Source organism: Trachypithecus francoisi, unplaced genomic scaffold (genome assembly GCF_009764315.1).
Source record: "Trachypithecus francoisi isolate TF-2019V2 unplaced genomic scaffold, Tfra_2.0 Lachesis_group4, whole genome shotgun sequence".
NCBI classification, from domain to species: Eukaryota; Metazoa; Chordata; class Mammalia; order Primates; family Cercopithecidae; genus Trachypithecus; species Trachypithecus francoisi.
Window position 1 is genome coordinate 9,463,306 of NW_022681469.1, and position 26,283 is coordinate 9,489,588.

General features: G+C 43.3%; 1 long non-coding RNA gene and 1 other non-coding gene across 2 annotated transcripts; one reads left to right on the forward strand and one right to left on the reverse strand.

Annotated features, from left to right (window-relative positions):
• The first annotated feature begins 7,622 nt into the window (after positions 1-7,622).
• LOC117072845 lies at positions 7,623-13,079 on the forward strand. The gene is made up of 2 exons (XR_004432971.1): positions 7,623-8,762; positions 10,848-13,079. It is a non-coding gene; the product is annotated as an uncharacterized LOC117072845 (long non-coding RNA).
• A 549-nt stretch (positions 13,080-13,628) lies between these two features.
• Positions 13,629-13,700, reverse strand: TRNAC-GCA. The gene has a single exon. It is a non-coding gene; the product is annotated as a tRNA-Cys (tRNA).
• Positions 13,701-26,283: the final 12,583 nt, after the last annotated feature.

Sequence of the window (26,283 nt, forward strand, 5' to 3'; positions counted from 1 at the left end):
CCGGCAAGTTCTAGTTTCTTTTTATCTCCTTTATGGTCTTATTTTGGACACTATAGAAAGAGATCCTCACAGTTTAGAGGTGAGATTCCCACCACAGCCAAGCCTGGAGTGAACTGGTAAAAATCTGCAAGAGTCCCCTGAGCGAGTGGATTCCTCCGCTGAGGGGATCACCCAAAAGATGGTTAATGTGTGACTGACAGAAGGTAGAAGTGGGCTGTACACAAGGAAACCAGTAACCTGCTCTACTCCTGAGAATGACCTAGACACCTTGAGCCAGGATCTGCATAGAATTAAAACATAAAGAGCTGGAGAGTAAAATCATTGGCACTCTCCTTGTGCTAACCTAGGCAGGGACAAGTGTATCTGGGAACATTGGTGTTCTCAGTGCCCATTGAAAGGTGGACTCCAGAGAGGAGCAGCACACAATCCCAGCTCCAACAAAATGACACCGCTCCTCTTTGTACTGTCCAAGTCCCTCTGCTCAGACTGCAGGCTCATCAGCAACCTGCTGTCTCCCCACGCTCTGTCCTTGCGATGCGTTCCCTCTGCTTTACAGAGGGAGTCAAAGCCACCAGACCTCAGCTCCTCGGCTTCCCACCCCACCACAGAGACATCTCTCTTCATCTGTTCTCAGTCCTTTCCCTTCTGTCTCAGAGAAAACATTCTCCTGTCTCCTTCTAAAGCAAATTACCCCAACCCCATCTGTACTCTTGTCTCTATAACTGCATTGAGTTCTTTCTCAATCTCGTTCCTTCCCCCACCCAAAGCGTGCTCAGTCTCTATCCTAAGTTAGGTTAGATTGCCCGCTTTCCCTGTACCTACTGCTATATTTCTCTCTGGAAAAAAAAGAAATTTTTATTTCTCGACTCTTCTTTCTCATGTTTTCCTCAGCCTTTACGTCTGATCAATCACCAAGTCCTATAATATTTTATCTTGAAAGTTTCTCTGGAATCCCTTTTTCTCCTCTACGTTCCTTTCCTTACTCTGTGTCAGTGGGCAGGGTATTTAATTCTATAAGCTTCAGTTTCTTCTTCTTAAACACAGATAAGTTTCTTATGACAAATATAACTTATGATAAACTGCCTAGTGTGATATTAGCACATAATAGGGGTTCAGAAAATAACACCAGTTCCTGTCCTTGTCTTTTGGCAAACTCCAAATCATTCTCTGTAATGTCTCCGAAATGACCTCCTGAAACAAGTGACCTGACCTGGTTGCTTCATTTTAGGGCACAGGACTCCTGTAGCCCCCAAAACAAACTCAGAATTCAGCCAGTCACGATGGTTCACGCCTGTAATCCCAGCACTGTGGAGGCCAAGGCGGGTAGATCACCTGACGTCAGGAGTTCGAGACCAACCTGGCCAACACGGTGAAACCCCATCTCTACTAAAAATACAAAAATTTGCCGGGTGTGGTGGCGCATGCCTGTGATCCCAGCTACTCAGGAGGCTGAGGCAGGAGAATCCCATGAACCCGGGAGGCGGAGGTTGCAGTGAGTTGAGAACGCACCAGTGAACTGCAGCCTGGGTGACAGAGTGAGACTCCATCTCAAAAAACGAACAGTTGGAATTCCAAAACATCTCATAGGTGCAGAGTCTTGAGTCTAGTCACCCACTTCCAAGCCTTAGGCTGCAGTCACAGTCCTCCCACCCCCTGCTTTGCACACTCATCACAAAAACACTTCCGATCTACTCCGTATGAAAGCAGGCATACCTGCAGGCACGAACATACACAGGTGCACACACACCCAGGCACACACACCTGGGTCTTTCTTTTAGACCCAGAAAGCACTCCAACAACGTTGCATCTTTGTTCCTCTGCATTTTCTGTCTAGCATGCCCTTCCCACACACTCACCTTCAAGACCTCACTGATGCTCACTATCTCTGCAGAGCTGTCACTAAGTCCACATCCAGAGGTATCCTGGCTGTAGTCCACACTGCTTTCTATCGCAGCTAATGTCATTTTTTGTTGCACATCACTTTTCCTCACTAGATTGAGAGCTTCTAAGAGAGAACAGGGATGATTTGTGCTAGATTTCACTCATCTCTATCCTCCCACAAAGGCTGGCCTCTTGGTTACTAAATATTTGAGAAATTTAATTGAGGGGGTTGACTGCTGACTCTGTACAGGTCAATAGCTCTCTGGAGTTCTTACCCAGAGGGAGAAAGATGAGGGAGAGGAGGGTGCAGGGTTACTGGCTGAGGGTTCCGTGGCCTTGGTGGAAGGGGAGTAGGCAGCAGGAAGAGAGACACATTTTCAGTGGGGTGGGTCAACCCTGCTTATGTAAGATGACAATGTCATGGCTGTGGTTTCAACACTGAAGAAATACTAGTTATGGCTGGACATGGTTTCTCATGCCTGTAATCCCAGCTCTTGGGAGGCTGAGACATGGAGGATTGCTTGAGATTCCTAGGTCTAGATTAGCCTGGGAAACATAGCAGGACGCCACCTCTATGAATTAAAAAATTAAAAAATGAGCTGGACATGTGGCACTGGCTTGTAGTCCTACCTACTGGGGAGATTGAGGCAGGAGGATTGCTTGAGCCCAAAAGTTTGAGGGTACAGTAAGCCATGACCTATACCACTGCACTATAGTATAGGTGACAGAGTGAGACCTCTGTCTCTATAAAAAATTAAAAATTAAAAACAATTCGCTGGGCATGGTTGCTCATGCCTGTAGTCCTAGCTATTCAGGAGGCTGACGTGGGAGGATTGCTGGAGCCCAGGAGTTGGAGGCTGCAGTGAGCTATGATCATGGCGCTGTGCTCCAGTCTGAGCTGGACCTGAGCTGAGTGAGACAGCTTGAAAGAAGAAAAGGAGAGGTAAGGAAAAAGGAAAGGGAAGAAAATGGAGAGGAGGGGAAGGGAGGGAGGGGACTAGTCAGAAAAATACGGTCATTCACATGTTGGGTGATATGTCAAATAACGTCTTGGATCTAGTGCACTAGACTGCAGACTAAAGAATCTCTGTCTGTTTCAGATCTCCATGCTGACTCCTTACTGTTTTTTTGGTGGTGTTTTTTGTTTGTTTGTTTTGTTTTTGAGACAGAGTCTCCCTCTGTCACCCAGACTGGAGGTCTGTGGCACAGTCTTGGCTCACTGCAACCTCTACCTCCTGGGTTTGAGTGATTCTCGTGCCTCAGCCTCCTGAGTAGCTGTTATTACAGGCATCTGCCTCCATGCCTGGCTAATTTTTGTGTTTTTATTAGAGACGGGGTTTCACCATGTTGGCCAGGTTGGTCTCAAACTCCTGGCCTCAGGTGATCCATCTGCCTCAGCCTTTCAAAGTGCTGGGATTACAGGCAGGAGCCACCAGACACAGCCAGGCATTGTTCTATGTGCTTTAAACCCTCACCAAGGAAACCTATGAGTTGGTAGGATTATTATCTTCCATTTGACAGATGTAGAAACTGAGGCCCAGCAGAGGTTGAGTAACTTATGCGAGGTGTCACTCACCTCACACGCCCCAGCGGGTGTCCAGGAGGGCCTGCCTCTTGGAATAGAAATCAGACATCCCACAGGGACTTCTGAGGTTTTCCCACTGCTGCCAGATGTATGCAAGGAACATGTGATCTTCATAATTCCAGAGCAGGGCAAACTGCTTGGCGCCTCTTCAATAGGTGACATTCAGTGAGTAAATGACTGTGACTCAACTGTGACTCTCCTGACAGCCTCAGCCTCCTCAAGTATTCTCCTCCAAGTTGTACTTGTCCTTGTTAGCACAGCCTCATGAGACTGAAGTTCCTACCCCTCAAACCTTCTTAGCCTACCAATTCTAAGAATTCAGAAATGCAGCTCTGCATTCTGTGGCTGGCTCTGGACCAAAACAAGCACCATTTCTCCTTGACCAGGAGTATGGGATGGAAGATGGAGAGAGGAGCTGGAGGGGAGGAGCATGGAGGGAGTGGCTAGGGAGGTCGGAAGGGCTATCTACTGAGCAATTCCTGAGACCTGCTTTGAGTGCACTGTACTAATGAGGTGGGGGATTGCAAGACAAGGCAGCCTTCAGGGCATCTGAATGATTATAATGGATTAAGGAGGCAAACCCCATACAGATAGAAGGAACATCAGTGTGGCTCATGCCAATCTAAGATGTATGTGGATAAAGTTCTCTACCAAAATTAAACTTAACAGAAGTGAGAACCTGGATTTGAACCAGGGACCTCTTGCTCTACAGTCAAAAAGCTCTAGCCCTGAGCTATACCCCCATGGCACACTAAGGTTACCTAGTTCATACCTTTCATCAGTGTGGGAGCACTCAGCTTTGTAAAATTAAATGATGGCTTCCCTCCAGGACTGACTTTCTGGAAGCTGCCAGACCTGATTCACAGCTAGACACCTTCCCTCAGCTCTGCAGCTCACCAGGCCTGTCCCTGGGTGGAGCCATGAACAGGAGAAAAGGATGGAAGCTGCCTGCAGAACCCCCAGCCATTTCCCGTTGTTTTTTGGGGTTAACCCAAGAGCTGGCCACTGGTCTCCGAAACAGTCCACAGATTCTGATCTGACCTCCCAGCCTGAATTCCTTTTTCTTGCAGTGAAGACAGAGTGGACAAATATGATAACTGATGATAAACTGCCTAGCATGATATTAGCACATAGTAGGGCATAGTAGGTGTTCAAAAAATAACACGAGTTCCTGTCCTTGTCTTTTGGCAAACTCCAAACCAGTATCTATAATGTCTTCTAAATGACCTCCTTAGACAAAGGATCTGACCTGGTTCTTCATTGCAGCACACAGGACTCCCTGTGGCCCACAGAACAAAGTTGGAATTCCAAATCATCTCATACGAACAGACTCTTGAGTCTAATCCCCTACCTCCAAGCCTTGGGCCACAGTCACAGAGTGGGCTGAAATTCAACTGCAGCCGCAGAGCTACAGGAGTTGGGTCTGCAGGGGCAGCACTGCAGAACCTCTATCTCCCTTGTTAGAGTCGCTGAGCCAGGCTTTTGGCCTACAAGGTTGAAGCAAGGGTGTGAGTGAGCTCTGGCGTGGGAGAAACCAATTCTCCAGGGGAAAATATCTGCCCTATATGGGAACGCTGCGTGCTGTGATGTGTCTCCCCAGTCTGGCCACCACTCCAGTGCACAAACTGCTGCTGTGGGAAGGAGCCAGGAGGGTGATAACTTGGGATACCATTCCCTGTCTGTTTCTGGGAAACCTGCTGTAGTACTACTGTCTGGTCTGCCCTGGAAAAACCCAGATGCATTCTGCATGACAGCTGGAGAAATTACATGTATAGGGAGAGCAGGGAGCTGGATACCAAGAATATGAGGGATACCCATGGAACTGGTGCTGGAAGAGATGAGAAGTTATCCAGCCAGGGTGCAGCTGGGTAGGCCTGATCTGTAGCTTCCAGTTCCAGGGAAAATCATAGGTGGAATGGATGAAAAGAAACTGGAATATGACCAACAGCTTCTGTGAAGAACATAACAGCTTGTATGAATAGAAAAAGTGCAGTAGGGGGCACCCAGATTTGAACTGGGGACCTCTTGATCTGCAGTCAAATGCTCTACCCCTGAGCTATACCCCCTACTTGTCATGAGTGTTTAATAAGCACCTTTCATGTTGGTAATCACACCCCGCAGTCCTACAGCACATTGAAAGTTCCTGACGGGAGCAGCTGGGAGGAGTGTTCCCGTTTACTGCTGGAACAGCCTTTAGGTCTACATGTCTGATTTCTTCTTGTTTACACTACAAAATAGCAGTTTGGAGACACAAATTGAGACACATGCAATACTGACACATAAAGATATCTCTCTGTCTGGGATCTTTGCCTTAAATCCAGTTCATGAAACAGTTGGCGAAGTTGGGGAAGTTCCCCGGCCCTGACGTGGATCGGAGAGTAGTCCTGGGAAGCATCATGGAGACAGCATAGCATGAGGACCACACAGTTCCTCCAGGTTTTGGCCAGAAAACTCTGCTGCTAGTGTGGAAAGCTCTACACTGAACTACACCCCCATTCCCAGTGCAAGACTATTTTAAACCTTACATATTCTTTTGTTTTTAATCTAAGTATCTTGTGCAACTATTTTTGAAAGTCAAATATTGCTTTTAAAGCTTATAATAAAAGAAACCTCAGTCCTTTTTATTTTCCTCTTGCCACCCAGAGGCAGCCACTCTCCACCCTTTTGACTGTTTCTTTTAGTCTATTTGCCTCTCTAATTTTAAGTAATATAAGTATGTCATGATATGGTATGTCTAATCAAATTTAGACATCATTAGCTGACTTATTTTTGTAGGTGAGGATTATCATTCATGTGCCTTCTTTTCTGTTTACCAATATACCTACCATATATCAACTTCTTAGATAAAATGCTGTATATTTACTTTCTATTCAATTTTATCTTCCATGTTTTAATTATTATGATTAGTTAATCGTGTTTATGGCCAATGTACATAATCCTAAGCTGAACTAAGAGTTCTGATGGAACTTTTTTTTTTCCTCAAGTTACTGATAGTCTCTCACATTTTCAACCACTTGGTTTTCTTGGAATATCTACGATTTTCCACAGCCTTTCATTGCTCCATGAAATGCCTGTCAAATCAATTTACCACATTGTAAAAGCTGTTAGATAATTAACATTTTCACTTCTTGTTTTCCAGTAGCTCTCCGGCTTCCTGCTCTGTTTGTTCTGGTTGCCCTGGAAAGTCTGCTGCTCAGCCCATGCCCTGGGACTTCCTCCACCCTTACCAGGACATTCTTTCCTTCTCTGTCTTCTATGTGCAAGTCCCTTTTTCCTGGATTCCACGTCTTGAATGTTTCTTAATTTACTTCCTCATTTTGGCAGAGGATGTCCTCCAGTTGTTTTCTGGGAATGCTGAGTAGAGGTGAATTTTTTAAGACCTTGCGTGCCTCAAAATGTCCATAATTCCACCTATACACTTGATTAGCAGTCTGGACAGACATAGATTTCTAGTTTCAACTTATAATCCTGCATATTGTGAAGGATTGTTTCTGTTGTCTTCTAGTGTCTAGTATTGCTATAGAAAAGTCAAGTGCCATTGTGATCCTCTATCTTTTGTGTATCACCTGTTTCTTTTACTCTTTAAGTTTTGAAGATCTTCCCTTTTGTCCTGGTATTCTGTAATCACACTATGATATACTTGATGAAGATAATTTTTCATTCATTTTGTTGGGCATTTGGAGAATCTTTTCTAATGCAAGCCAAGTCCTTTTATTATGAGTAATGTTCTTGTATAATGTCCTTTCCATCATGTTCTCTTTCTGGGACTTTTATTAGTTTTTGTTTGTTTTGAGACAGTGTCTTGCTCACCATAACCTTAAACCCCTGACCTCAACTGATCCTCCCACCTTAGCCTCCTAAATGGCTAGGCTTACTGACACACCCCATGGTGACCAACTGATTTTTTTTTTTTTTTTTTTTTTTTTTTTGTAGAAATAGGGATCTCACCATGTTGTCCAGGCTGGTCTTCAACTCTTAGCCTCAAGTGATCCTCCTACCTGGGTTTCCCAAAGTGCTGGGATTATAGGTGTGAGCCACCGTGCCAAGCCTATTTAGTTGGTTTTTATACATCTTGGTTTTAACTTCTAACTTTCTTATTTTTATCTCTCTTACTATCTTTTCCTTTGTCTTTTTGTTTTATTTTACTTTCTGGGAAACTGCCTCAGCTTTATTTTTCAAATTTTCTATTTAATTTTTATATCTTCTATCCTTTTTTCTTAATTTCTAAGTTATCTGTTCTGTAATTGACCCTTTTATGTGCCTTGTTTAATAAATGAAATATTTTTTCATATTTCTCTCAGAATATTAATTACTTTCTTTGATGTTTTCCTCTCTTCCCAGCTAATATACAAGTGAACCAGTGACCTGTAGTTCTGCCCACACAGGGATAATGACCAATTAGATTCTCTCTTTTCAAGATGGTTAACTTAACAGATGCCAAGAAAGAGAAGAGGAGCTGATAGCAGAGGGGGAAGATGAAAAGACGCACAAAGAATGGCCATAAAAGATATGAGTATGTTGAATTGATTAGTGATCGGAAACTACGAGTAATATGGTACAGGTGTTTATAGAAGAACAGCCATTGATCAGGTCGGCTATCAATGAACTCTGGTAGAGAAGGGGTGACCTAGGCCTGAGTCCTAAAGCTTTGTTGGTGATGTCAAAAGTCACAGTCCTTTTGAGGCTTCAAAGGCCTCAGCTGTCTGATTATTTCTGGATCTCCATGAAAAGCCCATGACTCCCGTTTTATTCTCACTGCACACCCCTACCTGTGATGAGCCTGAGACACTCCATGCCTTGTAACCCAGTGGCAATATAATCAGGGTGGGGGCTGGCTGGCTGCTCAGGTGGGCCCCCCAAGCAGAGTCTCAGCATAAGCATCATGTTTAGGTCTCACCTTTCTGCAATGTTTGAATTTCACCCAAAGCCACAGTTTCAAAAAATGAACATTATTTCACAACTCTAGATATTCCCAATTAGAGGACTGTTCACACTCAGTAATCAGGACCCCTTCCCACATCAGAACAGGCAGGGGGCTCTGCAGCAAGGCTGATGTTAGGTTGGAGGGTTTGCTGCACTGGGCCAGAGCATCCTGGCCTCTGCCTGCCCAACAGCAGAGCCCCCTCTCCAGGGATTATTCAGGTCCTGCTGGGAGGAACAAACACCAAGTCACAGTACCTTTCCCTTTCATATATGTTTCTAGGCAACCCCAGCTTTCCATAACCATCAGCTTAGTAGGTCACTGTTCCCAGTGGTCATATCTGTTCTGGAAGATTCCCCATCATCTCGAATAAAGGTAAGCACTTCCTAAGTCCCCTTCAGCAACACATGCACAAACCGCCTCTTAGAGCACGCACCTTCTGCAGACAGACACGCCCAGAGGGTGAGCTGATTTTCAAATTACAGTAGCTCCCTAGGTACCAGAAGAGCCCAAGTAAGATCTGAGAAAGTGGTTCTAGCTTCTCTATCCACCTGCCCTCCAAGGAGCTGAAGACTTCAGGCTGAGGAGGGCTGGCTGAAATGGCCGGAAGAGGTGACTGAAAGGGAAGCAAGGTGTCCTCTTAGCAGGGGAGCAGGCCTGTTAGTAAACCAGAGCCAGTCTGGGTGTGAAGAAAGAGCTGCAGGCAACGAGAGCACGGGACTCAACTCCCAGAGTCAGAGATACTGCTCAGCCAGCCCAGGTGCCAGTGCCAGAGTGCAGTAGCTGAGTGCAGACCAAGAGGCCTCGCTTCCAGTCCAAGCGCCCCTCAGCTGGACTTGGGTTTAGTCAGCAAAGATGGTTCTGCACTTCTCATTACTTTGACCCAGGAAGCCTGGTCCTGAATCTGTAAAGTCTGTAAGTAAAACTACAGTTGACTTTGAACAACACAGGCTTGAACTGTGGGTCCACTTAACAGACAGATTGTCTTCTGTCTTTGCTGCCCCCCAGACAGCAAGTCCAACCCCTCCTCTTCCTCCTCCTCTTCAGCCTGCTCTGTGAAGATGACAGAGATTAGGACCTCTATGATGATCCACTTCACTTCCACTTATTCTATAGGAAATAAATTTTCCCTTCCTTATGATTTTCTTAATATTTTCTTTTCTCTAGCTTTATTGTAAGAATACAGTATATAACACACAGAACATACAAAATGTGTTCATTGACTGTTTATGTTATCAGAAAGGCTTCCAGTCAACAGTAGGCTATTAGTAGTTACATTTTGGGGGAGTCAAAAGTTATATCCGCATTTCTGACTGCAAGTTGGTGGGGCGCGGGGTGTGGTGTCAACACCCCTAACTCCCTCATTGCTCAAGGGTCACCTGTGTGCATTGTGGAACCTTAATGAAGCCTACTTCAGACTGGATGTGTGCTTCATCCCAAGCTCCCACTTCTTCCTCCTCCCCACTTGGGCCCTCGTCCCACACCATCGTTCAAATCTCATGTCTCACTGGAAAGTCCAGATGAATATAGCATCCCAGAGATTCATGGGTTACCCCAAAAAGAAGCTTTTATTCTTGGGCCCTCAAAAAATAGGAGTTAATTAAATTGCCCAGTGCTCCTCCAAAGGAGAAGGGCAGTCATCTTGGGGCTGTGCCCTGTTTTCCCGCCAGCCCAAATCAGAGATCCTGGCATAAAGCAGACAAGGCCTCTGCCTGGCCCGTGGTCTCTGGAGAGTCAGGTACACCCAGGGCTGTCCAGCCCCGCAGGCCCATCCCTCTCCTGAGCTGCTTATGGGGGCTGGAGGTATTAGTCTAATGGGGCTCCCCTTCCTGGAGGGGACCTAGGGGGTAGGTGGCCTGGAGGTGAAGTGGGGAGGAGGGAAGGGTACACACAGCCAGAGTGCTGTTGTGGAGCCCGGTGAGAGACCTGGATGCAGAGGGCATAGGGGAAAAAGAAGTCTGGAGAGCTGAAAAAGGATGGAGGGTAGCTCTGAGCTGCATTGCATGGAACCAAATTCTGTGTGGCGACTATAAAGCCCTTCCATCTTTAGCATCCTGTTCCCCTGCTACTCTCTGCCCCACCTTTCCTGCTCCACTCCCCAGGCTCCCCGTCCCCAGGCACTCCAGGGCACGCACTTGATGCTGGCCTCTCCTGAGGCTCCTTCTGCCTGCACGGCCCCTGCCTGTAGCTCTGCAAGAGCAAGGTCAGGCTTCCTACCTGAGGTTCCAACTTCCGCACTCTTCAAAACTTGAAAAGAAATTGACTTGCACCTTAGAAAGTGGCAGTGTTTGTCTCTTAGGCTAATGTTTTATGGGAGTAAGCAGATTGCAGCTACAATTATTATGGACTATTATACTCTTGTTTAGGGAGAAAAAATCTGCTAGGGATTAAGCAGAATTGGGTTCAGATCTTTGCTTTTTTTTCTTTGTTTAAAAATCAGTTATTTTTTGTTTGTTTCAGATCTTCGCTTTTAGCTATTGTTGCTTTTAACTCTATGGAGAGACCGAATGGAGTCAGCCCAACAGGGCATGCTGGGCAAGAGAGGTCTCCCGAGTCCCAAATGAGAATTTCAAGTAATACAAAATGAGGCAGCGAACCCACAGGTGGAAGTCTGATACCGCTTGCAGAAACGAATTGAATAGATGTCTCCCTATTGGTAAGGATGTGGTTTTATTGACTTGAAATAAGAAAGCCCGCAAGCAACCACCAGTCATCCGCGGGATACTGCCACAAGGAATAATTGAGCGCTCAGACCCGGGAAACCACTGCTTCTTTCAGTCTTTCTCCCAGACTCCAACGGTCAGTGTTAAAGCAGTTCACCTTGTTCACCTCCCTGAGAAGACGTTGCGGCTCATTCACCCCTGTGGGCACTGGGAGCCTCTGCTCAGGTGGGAAACAGATGCCCCTACATGCACATCTGGTGTTTATGAAGCAGATACTGGGGCTTCAGAAACGCAAGGGGCAGGGAAGTAGCCCCAGGGCGTAATGTAGGGCCTCCTGACTGAAAGTAGCTTGCAGACCCCTGCCTGTAACAGCCACTTCCCTGGCAGTCATTTGCCACTTAGGAGCCCTCCTCACCACTCTTCCTTTAGTTCCTTCACTCTGGACAGACCCTACCAGAGCAGCTCAGGGTGGAGCAGCTGCAACCATGGGATCTGCTCCAGGCAAGGCCCTATGCTACGCAGTCCCTGGGGGTGAGGATTCCAGAGGAGTCAAATCACTACCTGCGCCTCCAGGGGATGGTCCTGTGTGGTGGAGATGAGCATTCCCACAGGGAAAGTGAAAGTTGCAAGGCTGTTACCGAAACACCAGGGGTTCCATCTAGGTCTTGCTGCTCATCTCACAGAAAGCCAGTCACTGAGATGAGTATTGCCAGGGAATAAGGCTTTATCCAGGTGCTACAGACAGGATGAACAGGAGATCAGTCTCAAATCCATTGTCATTGACTGACTAAAATTAGGGGTTTACATAGCAGGGAAGAAATGTAACTATATGTGGGAAAACGGATTAGGGAGGGGCAAGGAAGAGGAGTTGGCCAACAGGCAGTAGGTGGTCACCTAGGCAATCATGATGGGTGAGGGATCTGGCCTCTCACTTTCCAGATGTGGGGATCTGGTAAATTTCACTTTCTTGATACTCTCTGGGAGGATTGCTGGTTGGTTTCCTGAGAAAGGAATTCAGATAACACAAATGTAAATTTCTCCTTGGTTTTCAAGACCGAAAGGGTCAATTTCTAGGTTTATTTAAGAGAAACCATAAACATCAGTTCTGTGAGACAATTGGGCCCATTTCAAGGCTCTGAGGATAAGGGTTAATGAGGGGACAGAGTCACCTGGAGAAGTTCACTGGGACCTACAAGAAACTGGAGAGGCTTCCTGGCAAAGCTCTATGCTGTCTATTCTCTCTTCTCTCCTTGCAGGAAGATTCCAGTATAACAGACCCCAGAGGTGAAAAGGCTTTTGTTCAGTAAATAGAAAACTGAAGTGGGGTGGGAGGCACATGGATTTGAACCAGAGACCGCTTGGCCTGCAGGCAAAGGCACTACCTTCAGTTACACCCCTCACTTGTTATAGCTGTTTCTGATAAGCACCTGTGCGGCCCCATCAGCACCTCGATTTCTTCTTGGTCAGTCCATGGGAATAGCCCCACTGCAAACAACCCATTCCTGCTCTCCTCTTTCCTCTAAACCCCAAACTCCTCCCACCTGGCAGTCCACAGGCCTGCAGCTTCTTCTCTCAATGGGAAAGACATCAGCTTGGAAAACCACTTGGAAAGCCAACATTATCCTAGAAAAGCTTTTTAAATGACCCAGCAGGACAAGTACCCGGATGGCCTTGACCAACCCAGTGCTTCCCTCTTTTCTTGGTTGTAGTTCTCAGAATAACTAGAGAATGTGCTGGGAGTGTTGTCCTGAGATGAGGAGGAACTGTCCTAAACCTGGACTCTGTTCCCATCACACCTAGCACAGGATGTCCTGCTGTGCTTTAGCCCAATGATCCAAATTGCCCTTGGGGTATAAAACTGAGAGCAGAGGGTGTTCAGGGTCCCTCAGCTGCAGTGTGAAGTGGGACACACAGGTGAGACTCCGTCTGCCCTGGGCAGCTTCCTGAGCCTTGGGGAACCAGCTCACCCTAAATCCCAGGCTTCTGTTGTCCCTTGCCTGCCTGTAAGGAATAAAGTTGCTTTGCTTAACTTGCTATATGAGGGTTCTGTGTCACTGGACTCGAGCAAGTGGTACAAACTGCAGATTAATAACTGGTACGTGGCGAATCTGCTTCATAAGTGGTTGCTGAATTTTGCGGCCCAGGAGATCATCTGGTGTTTCTGTGATGTGGGAGGATGAAATGAAAGAAAAATGAAACTTCTCACACCTAACAAATCAGAATCTGTATACTTGACCACACTCCCAGGTCATTCTGGTGCTCAGACGTGTTTGGCAACTTTGATTTCAGTCTATACTTGCATGTTACATGCCTGAAAGAAAAAACAAAAACTAATTAAAGGCCTGCCTGAGTTCACACATCCCTTAATAACAAGATCATAGCTAGAACCACATTCCTGGTTTTGGGACTTTCCATTGCCCCAACCCAAAAGATGACTAGATTCCTTTCCATCTCTTTTCCCTCTACTTCCTTCCCAGGAACCTCCCCTCAACCTGCCATAGGACCTGGGGCAACCTGAAGGTACCAATTGGTATGTGGTACTGAAAAGAGATGCAGGTACTAAAAAGAGACTCTTCCCAGGGGGCACCTGGATTTGAACCAGGGACCTCTTGATCTGCAGTCAAATGCTCTACCCCTGAGCTATACCCCCTCAGCTTTTAGGGACCTTTACTAAATACCTTTTCACGTGTGTTGCAACACACATCTATGCACTGAAATTTACATGGACTCTTAGAAAGTTTTAGAGATTTGGACATTTTGCCTCACAGCAAATTAGACCTTTTGCCCTCTTCTTCCTCATTAATTCCTCCCTACTTGGGCCCCTAGAAGCCTCCTTGGCTCACTTCCATCTCGTCCTAGGACCACTTTGAAGACACCTGCTTGAAGAATCATTGCCAAGAGCAGGGCCACTCCTTTTTTCCTTCATCTCCTCCTTAAAGTCCACTAACATGAATGTGTCCCTACATCCTTTCTTTTCACCCTCACCCCTACCCCAGTGGATGGATTTGGGGGCTCTTCTGCCCATCTCCTCTCTTTTTATTCTCATCTCAGCTGTTCTTGGTTTTTTGCAGGGTCTTGACTGAACCCAGGAAAGCCCATACCAATAATTGGAATTATTTGAATCCCATGATAGAGCTCAGGAAGCTTCCCCAGCTGTCCCAAAGGGCCTCAGGCCAGAAGCACAACTGAAGCAGCAAGGACCAGAAATGTCTCCTCTGCTGGGCGAAACCCTGCCCGGAAGCACAGCAACACGAGTCCTGCCAAGTGAACCTGGCCCTTGGCCAACATCCTACATTAAGGCCACTTCTGACATTAAAAGGCCATACAGATCTCAAACATGTGGAGAAAGGACACCCACCCAAAGGGTCATATGAGATGGTGGCAGTGCCTGTGATAACTGTGTCACGGAGACCAAAGCTCACAATGCACAGAGGCTCACAAAGGAAAATTCAATCTCTTTGTGTCTTTCTACAGTGCCAGACACAACATTGAGCATAAAAGTTGGGATGCAATAAATATTTATTGGGGGGAAGTAAAGACAGCAAAACTGGCAAGGATAACTAAGAATAGAGTTAATATAAATTACTTAAGTAAAGACAGCAAAACTGGCAAGGATAACTAAGAATAGAGTTAATATAAATTACTTGAGGTAGCACCAGTCAAATGAACTGTGTTGCTATTTTGGTGTTCAGTTCTCCAAACCTGAGCATGCATATTCTTCTGAGCTCTGATTCCATCTTTCTTGCTGGAGGAGATGAGCCAATTCACAGCCACGTGGAGCTCTGTCACTGGCTACTCTCTCTTGTTGGTCTTCTGGCTCCCCCAGCAATGGTCCTCTCTTACTGAAAAGGGAAAAGGCAAGGAAGGAATTAAAGAAATCCTCATGTTAAAATTCTTCTTGTTAAACAATAAGACTCTTTAAAAAGTCCAAAAATCTGCAACCAGCAACCATCATACTTAATGGTGCAACGTTAGAAACATTCTCTTAAAAACTGGAAATGACAAAGATGCGTGGTAGCTTTGTTTCTATTTAAAACCACCAAGAGCTAGAGGTAGTGCATTTAAGACCAAAAAAGTAGGGTTTTTTCAGTGGAATAGAAGAAACAAAACATACATTATTTCAGTGACACTGTGATTATATAGAAAACACGAAGTAATCTACAGATTATCTGAATTACTAATTTTAATAAATTCAAATAAATTATACAATAAACTTATTTTAAATCAAATATATTTCTACACACCAGTAACGGTTAGAAATGAAATTTCTTGATAGAGTAACAAAAATACAGGATCCCGAGGAATAAATACAAGTTGTACAAGACCTCTGTGTAAACTGTTTTAAAGCTTCATTGAAAGATATTTAAAGGGCACTTAAATAAGTAGAGAAGTATGCTTTGGTTTTGGATAGGACAAAACAATTTTGTAAAGATACTGCTCTCCAAATTTACAGATTTAATGCAATTGCAATCAAAATCCTAATAGTGATTTTTATAGTAATTGGCACACTAATGTTAAAAATTATGTGGGAAGGCTGGGTGCGGTGGCTCACGCCTGTAATCGCAGCACTTTGGAAGACCGAGGTGGGTGGATCATGAGGTCAGGAGATCGAGACCATCCTGGCTAACACGGTGAAACCCCTTCTCTACTAAAAAATACAAAAAATTAGCCAGGCGTGGTGGTGGGCGCCTGTAGTCCCAGCTACTCGGGAGACTGAGGCAGGAGAACGGCGTTACCCCGGGAGGCAGAGCTTGCAGTGAGCCGAGATCATGCCACTGCACTCCAGCCTGGGTGACAGAGTGAGACTCCATCTCAAAAAATAAATAAATAAATAAGAAAAAAAAATTATGTGGGAAAAGAAAGAGTTGGGAATAGGTAGAGTTTATCTGAAAAAAAAAAAACTAGGCAAGGAAACTAGCTTTACCAGATATAAAGACTATTATAATGCTGTAAGACCGCGTAGTATTGGCACAAGGGTACACAAAGAAAACTAATGAAGAGAATGGGGATTCTAAAAATTGACCATCCATAGACAGAAACCTGATATATGAGAGAGGCAGCATTGTAGACCAGTGAAGAAAGGGTGAAATTTCTAATAAAAAGGCGCTAGGACAATTAGATATTCATTTGCAAAATAAATTCCAAGAGGATTCAAGACCTAAATATAAAAAAACTTTTAAAAATTTAGAAAATAGAGGAAATTCTTATGATATTGGAGTAGAAAAAGGATTTTAAAATTAAGACAATATAAAAAATGACATATTAATCCATGTATTAATCCATTCTGATTCATTGCAGTTAAGAAACGTCTGTGTTCTAAAAGTCCTCAGAGAGTGAAAAGGTGAGTCACACAACAGGAGGAGAGGTTTGTTAATCATTGTATTAGCCAAGGTAGAATAAGAAATCAGAAACTAGGCATTTCAACAGAAAGAATTTATTATAACGTATTGGTTAAATAGATACTCATGAAATGAAAAGGCAAAGAGAACCCCAAGGTGATGCAGAGATAATAACGCCTGGAAGCAACTGTCTCCTGCTAGTTTTGAGAGAAAAAGTGAAGAGGCTGCAGTTGTCAGAATAGAGAAGTGTGGAACAGGGGCCCTGAAGAGTTGGACCTCACACTTGTGAGGATGGGGTGCTGCCCAGCTGGTGCCAGTGACTCAGGAGCTCAGAGTGTGGATCTCCCAAGGTAGAGCACTGCCAATGAGGGTGGTTCCGGGAGTGCCATAAGAAAGCTGGCACTAGACCCACTGCTTCCAGCATTAAGGGTCATTGCTGGGGCTGCACTAATGGGAACAACAAATGGGACGAAAGCAAGTCCCATTCTTCTCTTTCTGCCTTCCCATCCTCATCTATTGCCTCCATTAGCAGAACCTGCAGGAAGCCAGCAGGTAGATGATAAATATAGTTTGCAGAGTGCCACAGCCTCAGTAAGCAGGGTCAAGAAGGGTGGGCTCAGAGCTAAGAGACAATATGGTTTAATTTCTGGCACAACCAGGTAATCAAAAAAGGATTTCTATCCAGAATACAGACTATATTGATAAGAAAATAGCCAAAAAGAGAGGAGAAAAATAAGCAAAGAACTTGACAAGCATTTCTTAGAAGTAACAGGAAAGACCACTAGACGTATATAAAATGCTCAACCTCAGTGGTAATCAGGTAAATGCAACTTAAAATGGAATACCATGTTACAGCCATCACCAAAGTAGGAAATTAAATTTCCTGGCACTCCATGGTGTCAGAGTACATTTTCTACTCCAATGATGTAAACCAATGAGAGCTTTTCCACACTGCTGGGAAGAGCATACAACTGTGTAACTTCTTTGAACAACAGTTTAGCATTATTTAGTAAAGCTAGTCATGCATATATCCCCATTTCTCTCTTGGGCATATGCTCTATAGAAACTCTTCTACATGTGCACCAGGAGACACGTTCATAGATGTTCATACTCTGTATGATTTAAAGCTTTTAAAATTGATTCAGACTTATTTTATGGCCCAACATATGGTCTATGTTGGTAAATATTTGATATGCATTTGAAAAAAAAGTGTATTGTATAGTTGGATGTTGTGTTACGTAAGTGCAGTTTAAATAAGTTGGTTAATAGTGTGGTTTAAATCTATATTCTTACTGACTTTTTTGCTTGTTTGTGTTACGCATTACTAAGGAAAGTACTAAAATCTCCAGTTATAATTGTGAATTTGTCAATTTTCTTTATGCTTCCCTTGGTTTTTGCTTTATGTATTTTGGAACTCTGTAATTAGGTATGTACACATTAAAGATTCTTACATCTTAATGAATTAACCCTTTTATCATTTTGAAATATCCATCTTTATTACTGGAAATACTTCTTATTATAAAGTCTACTTTAATAATACAGCCTCACTAGCTTTCTTATAATTGGTGTTTGCATAGTCTTTATTTTTGTATTTGTTTACTTTTAACTTATCTGTATTTTTATGTTTAAAATGCATCTTAGCCTGGACAACATAGTGAGACCCTGTCTCTTAAAAAAAATACAAAAATTAGGCTGGGCACGGTGGCTCACGCCTGTAATCCCACCACTTTGGGAGGCCGAGGCAGGCGGATCATGAGGTCAGAAGATTGTGACCATCCTGGCTAACACAGTGAAACCCTGTCTCTACTAAAAATACAAAAAAATTAGCCAGACGTGGTGGGCACCTGTAGTCCCAGCTACTCGGGAGGCTGAGGCAGGAGAATGGTGTGAACCTGGGAGGCAGAGCTTGCAGTGAGCTGAGATTGCGCCACTGCACTCCAGCCTGGGCGACAAAGCGAGACTCTGTCTCAAAAAAATAAAATAAAAATTAGCCAGGTGTGGTGGCATGCCCCTGTAGTCCCAGCTACTCAGGAGGCTGATGCAGGAGGATTGCTTGAGCCTGGGAGGTTGAGGCTGTGGTGAGCTGTGATCATGCCACTGCACTCCAGCTTGAGTGACAGAGTGAGACCTTGTCTCAAATAAATAAAATGCTTTTCTTGAAAGTAGCCTATTTAACAAAGAAATGGAATCAACACAGGTGCTCATCAATGGTGGATTGGGTGAAGGAAATGTGGTACATACACAACATGAAATACTACACAGCCATAAAAAGAATAAAATCTAGTCTTTTGCAGCAACGTGGATGCAGCTGGAGGCCATTATCCTAATCAAATTAATACAGAAACTTTTTAACTGAATGTATTTAGAATCTCTGTTAATAAGGGGCATCAACTTTTAGGATTGTTATGTTCTCTTGATCAATTGACCCCTTATCAATATGGAATTACTATCTTCATCTATGGTAATATTTGTTCATCTAAAAACCAATTTTTGTAATGCTATCGTAGATAATCCAGCTTTCTTTTGAGCACTGTTAACATGCTATATATTTTAGTTTATGTTTTTATATTAAAAGTGTATTTCTTTGGGGCAGCATGTAGATGTTTCATTTTTCAAAATCAAATCTGACAATCTCTGTCATTTATATGAGTGTTTAGACCATTTACATTTAATGAGATTTATGACATGGTTAAATTTAAATATATTATATTTGTACTTTCTGTGTGTTTCATGTGTTTTTAAATTCCCCTTTTCCTCATTTCTACCTTCTTTTATATTTATTATTTTTTAATGATTTTTTTTTTTTTTTTTTTTGAGACGGAGTCTCGCTCTACCGCCCAGGCTGGAGTGCAGTGGCCAGATCTCAGCTCACTGCAAGCTCCGCCTCCCAGGTTCACGCCATTCTCCTGCCTCATCCTCCCGAGTAGCTGGGACTACAGGCGCCCGCCACCACGCCCAGCTAGTTTTTTGTATTTTTTTAGTAGAGACGGGGTTTCACCGTATTAGCCAGGATGGTCTCGATCTCCTGACCTCGTGATCCGCCCGTCTCGGCCTCCCAAAGTGCTGGGATTACAGGCTTGAGCCACCGCGCCCAGCCTAAATGATTTTATGTTACCTCCTTTGTTATCTTATTAGCTACAACTTTTTGTTGTGTTATTTTAGTATTGTTTTATGTTCTATACTATATACCTTTAACTTATCTCAGACTATCTTCCAGTGATATGATACCATTGCATGTCTGGGAACTTCACAGTATTCTACTTCAATTTCTCCCCTCCCAAACTTTGTGCTATTGTTATTGTGTATTATACTTTGATATGTGCTACAAATATCACACTACATTGTTGTTATTTTTGCTTAAATAGTTGGTTATCTTTCAACAGATCTAAAGTTTAAGAAAAAGTATATAGATGTACCCACATAGTTACCATTTCTGATGCTCTTTATTTTTTGTTTTATAGATTCATATTTCCACCTGGTATCTTTTTTTTTTTTTTGAGATGGAGTCTTGCTCTGTCACCCAGGCTGGAGTGCAGTGGCACAATCTTGGCTCACTGCAACCTCCACCTCCTGGGTTCAAGAGATTCTCCTGGCTCAGCCTCCCAAGTAGCTGGGACTACAGGCACGCACCACCATGCCCAGCTAATTTTTGTATTTTTAGTAGAGACAGGGTTTCACCATGTTGGCAAGGATGGTCTTGATCTCCTGACCTCATGATCCACCCGCCTCGGCCTCCCAAAATGCTGATATTACAGGCGTGAGCCACCATGCCTGGCCTGGTATCATTTTTATTCTGCCTAAAGAACTTCTTTAATGTTTGCCTCACTGTGAGTCTCCTGGTGGTGAATTCTTTCAACTTTATTATGTCTAACATGCTTTTATTTCACATTTGTTTTGAAGAGGTGTTTCCACTCAGTATAGAATGAGGTTGAGAGTTCTTTTTCTTTCAGTATTTTGAAGATATTGCTCTACTGTTTTCTTGCTTGCATTGTTTCTAATAAAATATTTGTCATTATTTTTATTCTTCTGTACATAGCATTTTTCCCCGCTCTGGCTGCTTTTTTTTTTTTTTTTTTTTTTTTTGAGACAGAGTCTCGCTCTGTCACCCAGGCTGGAGTGCAGTGGCCAGATCTCAGCTCACTGCAAGCTCCGCCTCCCGGGTTCACGCCATTCTCCTGCCTCAGCCTCCCGAGTAGCTGGGACTACAGGCGCCGCCACCTCGCCCGGCTAGTTTTTTGTATTTTTAGTAGAGACGGGGTTTCACCGTGTTAGCCAGGGTGGTCTCGATCTCCTGACCTCGTGATCCGCCCGTCTCGGCCTCCCAAAGTGCTGGGATTACAGGCTTGAGCCACCGTGCCCGGCCTCTGGCTGCTTTTAAGATTTGCTTTATTACTGGTTTCAAGTAAATTTGACTATAATGTAATTTGGTGTTATTTTCTTCACGTCTCTTGTGCCCAGGTTTCATTAAGCTTCTCGAATATGTGGGTGTACAGTTGGTCTAAAATTTGGAATTTGGGGGGCATTTTTTCCGATATTTTTCTGCCCTACACTCCAACTTTCAGAAATTCTTTTCTGCTCACTTTGCTGTGTTCTTTTTTCTTTCTTTCTTTTAAAATTCTCTTTTCTCTAGGTATTTCACTTTGAATAGTTCTGTTGCTATGGTTTCAAGCTGATGCTTCTTCTACAATGTCTAATCTTTTGTTAATCAAGCAGTGTCTTTTTTACTCACCACTGTAGTTTTCATCTCTTTCATTCACTTTTAGTCTTTGTGACATAATAAGAAAATACATATTTGGTTTCTGCCTCCATTTCCTGGCACATAGCTCCTAAAATCCTCGGGATCTCTGAAGTGATGAGTGTCTGATGAATATGGTAGTAAGAAGACTGATGGCTGGAGGGTCCTGGATAGCCTCAGGATGGGGGATAGTTGCCAGGAGAATCAACTGTGATTAAAGCGTTGGAAATTTTAGCCCCATTCCCTCTACCTCCAGGGAGAGGAGAGCGACTGAAAGGTGAATAGCTTACTATTAATCAATGATTTCACAATGAAGCCTCTTTAAATATACCTGCATAAAACCCCAAAAGGATGGCCTTCAAAGAATTTTCAGATTGCTGAACATGTGAAGGTGCTGGAAAGGTGGCATGCCTGGAGAAGGCACAGAAACCTCATGCCAATTCCCATGTACCTTGCTCCATGTACCTCTTCACCTGGCTGTTTATCCACATCCTTTGTGATGTCCCTTAAAACAAAGTGGTAAATTTAAGTAAGTACTTCCCTAAGTTTTGTGAGCCATTCTAGCAAAAGACCAAATATGAGAAGGAGGTCATAGGAACTCCCAATTTATAGCCAGCCTATCAGAAGTACTGAAGTTTGCACTCAAAACTGGCAACTGAAGTGAGGTCAGACATATGTGACTAAGCCCTTAACCTGTGGCATCTCATTCTAACTCCATTTAGATAGAGTCAGAATTAGTTGAATTGTAGAACACCTAGCTGGTGTTTGTAGAAAACTGGAGAATTGCTTTATGGGAAAAACAGCCCCACATTTTTGTGAACAGAATTGTTTTATGTGGAGTGTTGAGAACATAGTGGAAGAAAATGGTTTGGTTTTCCCCCCTATTATATACTATTTTTTTAAAAGCTTCAATGAAACTGCTTGGTTTCTACAACAAACTACTAGAGACAGAGTAGTTTATAAAGAAATGTATTTCTCACAGTTCTGGAGTCTGGGAAGTTCAAGATCAAGTCACCAGCAGATTCCATGTCCGGTGAGGGCCCATTCCCTGGTTCGCAGACAGCCATTTCTTACTGTAACCTTACATCACAGAAGGCACGATGGTCCTCTCTCAGGCCTTTTCTATAAGGGTATAAATTCTGTTCAATCACCTCCCAAAATTCCCACCTCCTAATACCATCACCTTTGGGTTTAAAATTTCAATATATGAATTTGAGGGGGATACAAATATTCAGTCTACACCACTACTTAAGTTTTTGAACAGATAGAATGCACTTACAATGACTTTAAATGTTCTTCTCTCTAATTCTAACATCTGTGTTACTTCTGGGTCAGTTTCTATTGGTTGACTTTTCTCCTAATTATAGGTGGTGTTTTCCTGCTTCTTTCATACCTAGTAATTTTTGGCTGCAGACATTGTGAATTTTATCTTGTTGGCAGCTGGATATTTTAATACTTGCATAGATATTCTTGAGCTTTGTCCTGGAATTCAATCAAGCTGCTTGAAAACAGGGCAAGGCATTTCTGTATTCTCCACCCAGTGCCCCATGAATCATAAGGTTTTCCAGTCTGGCTGGTGAAAATAGGTACTATTTTCAGTGTGAACACCATGCATTGTTACCACTTATCCTTTCAGATGGTTCTTTCCTTGGCCCTGGAGAGTTTCCTCATGTGCATGTGCTGATCGGTGCCTAGCTGAGCATTTGAGCATGATCCTCTGCAGAGCTCCAGAGTTCTCTATCTCTGGACATCTCTCTCCTCTCCAGTATTCTCTTTAGCAAACTCTGACTGCCTTTATCTCTCAAGGCTCAGAGCTCCATCTATTTAATTCTTGGAGTCCATAGGGCTTGGCCTGGGTGTCTCTTCTCTGTGCCATATCCTAGACGCTTTCCCAAGGCAGTCAACTGCAGCATTCATAGGATTTATTTTCCATTGCTCAGGGATCACGGTCCCTTACTGCTTGATGTCCGATGTCTTGAAACTGTTGTTTCCTATATTTTTCAGTTTTTTGGCTATTTTAGATAGGAGGATAAATCCAATCACAATGAGGATAAATTGTCATAATAAGCAAAAGCCCATTTAAAAAATATAGTAATATATTTGGGTCCTACTGCATATCTTCACTTGGAAGCCCCACCACCTTCTCAGAATCAACATGGGCAAAACTAAATGCCCTATCTCCCTGCAGCCATCATCTCTGCCTTCTCCATCTGGAGTCTTTGCCTCAGTCAATGGCACCATCACCCACGTAGCTGTCTAAGTTAGAGCCTGAGAGTCATTTAGATTTTGCTTTCCCTCATTATTCACACCTAGTTTATTAACTAATCTGATCAATTCTAACTCATATACATCTCCCTAATCTTTCTCCTTTTCTCCATGTCAACAATCACTGCCCTAAGGCTGTTATCATCTCTCTGGTGGCAGTTTGTACCATGTACCAGTTGGTATAGCTAAAACTACTTTCCCAGAATTATTTCCTGGTCAAAATTCAGGTTAGAGTTGGACAAAAGAATTTGAGTGATAATTGGGAGGTAGAAGAGAAGCCACAGCCATTGCTCTCTGATGGCTCTTGTTGCTAGTTGTTGTGACATACAGATACCAGTGGATTCCGGCTCATCCTGCTCTCCCTTACTCTGTGTTCAGCTCTTCCCAATGGCCAGCCATGTCCATTAGCAGTAGCCCCAATGCCATCACCAGATACTTGGATACTTGTCAGAGGACCTACAGAAGTGGTAGCTAAATTTCTTTGGAGTTTTTCTCTAGACATTTTGTAGCTCCACTCCAGCAGCTGAATGTGCTTGGATTCTCAGGGCCCCCTGCAATCTCAACTTGTCCACCTTGCCATGCTTTAGGAAGGTTGGATAGTGACTGGTCTTTGATCCTCCATCTTCCCTAACTCATCCTATAATTGTGCATGGTCTTAGTCCTATAACAATTCCTCATTCAATAATACTTAAGTGATTCTGCTTCCCTAATTGAATACTGACGGACACATCTCATTGGTATTTTTAAACTTTTTCACTGTGAAACATACAAAAAAAGCACAAATAAGTGATCAGCTTTAAGAAGAAGAAGAAATAAATATACCTGTCTAATCTCACATCCAGATCAAGAAATAGAACATTACTCATGGGTAGATGCAAATGAACTGCAAGGAATGTAGTAGGGAATGACTCTTCTCTAAGTATACATTTTTGTATAGCCTCGACTGTTGAATCATTTTAATATTTTATATTTCCAAAAAATAAAACAAGTATGAGGAGATAAACCTAAAAATAAATATAAATAAAACCAATAAATTTAATGATATATTACATTATACCATGCCTATAAAGAAAAAAAAAAACTCTCAGTGGTGTATATTCTAAGGAAAAAAGTGAGATATTGAAAAAAATTAGATATTGAACTTTACTTAGTAAGTTGATTTGGTATAGCTTACAAAACCTGCATGTTGATATTTGGGGGTGCTAGTGTTCCATTTGTGGAAGATAGGAAATATAAACATGGGATGGAGGTGTTGCAGTCTTGTTGTCTGAGGTATTATTCGAGCTCTTGTCTAATGACCAAGAAAATTAAGGACCATGGACACCAAAGGTGAAGCTGGGGCAGAGGTTTAATAAGCAAAATAGGAAAGCTCTTCGCAGTAGAAGGGGGACCTGAAAGGGTTGCCTTTTCTTCAGTTGAATGCAGGGGCTTTCATTAAAAAAAACAAAAACAAAAACAAAAAAACTTCGCCTATCTGTGTAGCTGTCTGTGTAACTGCCTTCACCTGTGCAGCTGCAGGCATGTCTCAGGCAAGCCTCCTTCCCATGCAAGTTTCCATGGATCCCACTGTGTGCATGCTCATAGAAGAGGAGGAAACTTTTCTTTTACACAAAGAACAAAGGTGTTTCTATGTTGGGCCTTGCTCCCTTATCTGTGCAGCTGCAGCTTGATTTTTCAGGCTGTTTCTCTGAAAAACAGAATTATACTGAGGACTGGCCTTAACTGTCTGCTTACCTGGGTTTTTTTCCTTTTTCCATTCTCATTTCCCCACTCAGGACTGGAGACCCCAGCTGCTGTTAGGGAGGTTGGGTGATGATCTTTCAAGCTAATTCCGGCTAAATAGTGGCATCGTGTGGGGGACCATAACAGTCAAGGCTCCTCCTGAGGTTAATTTAAGGGTCCCCAGAAGAATGGTGTGGCTATGTGTGGTTCCATTTGCATTACCATTTGAAGTTCAATGGCCTCTAAGTGAGAAGAAACAGTTTGGGTTATTAGAGGACATGTATCAAAACAAAATAAGGTTGGGGTAAGGATAGCTCACAAATCCCAAGGCTGTCAACACTCCCCAATAACTGGCGGCTATAGTTATGCCTGTTAAGATTTGGGTGCATGGGACTTGACTTTGGTTAGGTTCCTTGGTCTTATTCTCCCAAACAAACAAACCTCTGAGTTATGGGCACCCTATCTATTCCCATCACCTGGCAGGATTTGCAGGATAATTGCTCAGAATTAAAATATCGATCCAGATTATTTATCTTACCTATCCCTTTTGTTTCTTCTGAGCTGCAGCCATGGATCACTGGTTGGTTTACAGGAATAAGCAAGGTGAATCTATAATGTAGACAAAAACTTAAAAACAACTGAGATTAGAATTAACTGACAAGTGTATATGTCTTGAAACATAATTTTCTCTGTTCAGTCCTCATTTTTTTTCTAAAACAAATCATGTTGAGACTTAGTTGTTTGCAAAATAAACTTGAGTTTTATACTTGGTCTGATTATTTGTGTAAAGTGCAGCAAGGATACCAATCCTTCACACATGCTTTTAAATTGGCCTTGATGGAACTCTGCTCCACAAAAATCTAAGACGAGGCCTTTTAAACCTGAGCCCACCCATGGGTTTGGACCCTTAAATATCTATGAGTTGGGTAAATTCCTCTCTTCTTGAGGTCCCAAGAATAGGGGGCTTCTCGGCCTGTTAGAAAGTGACATTTTTTACTCACCACAGGTTAGGAACCCTGTATGGGGTCTATGTAGACAAGGTATGAGGTTAGTTTTTCCAAGGGGCTTTTATTGACTCTGCAAGTGAAGTTTGATTCCTTAAAGGGAAGCACACCATTCTGGTCAAAGCCTTGGTAAAATGTCCAGTATCTCCAGCTGTGTCCTGTTGCAAA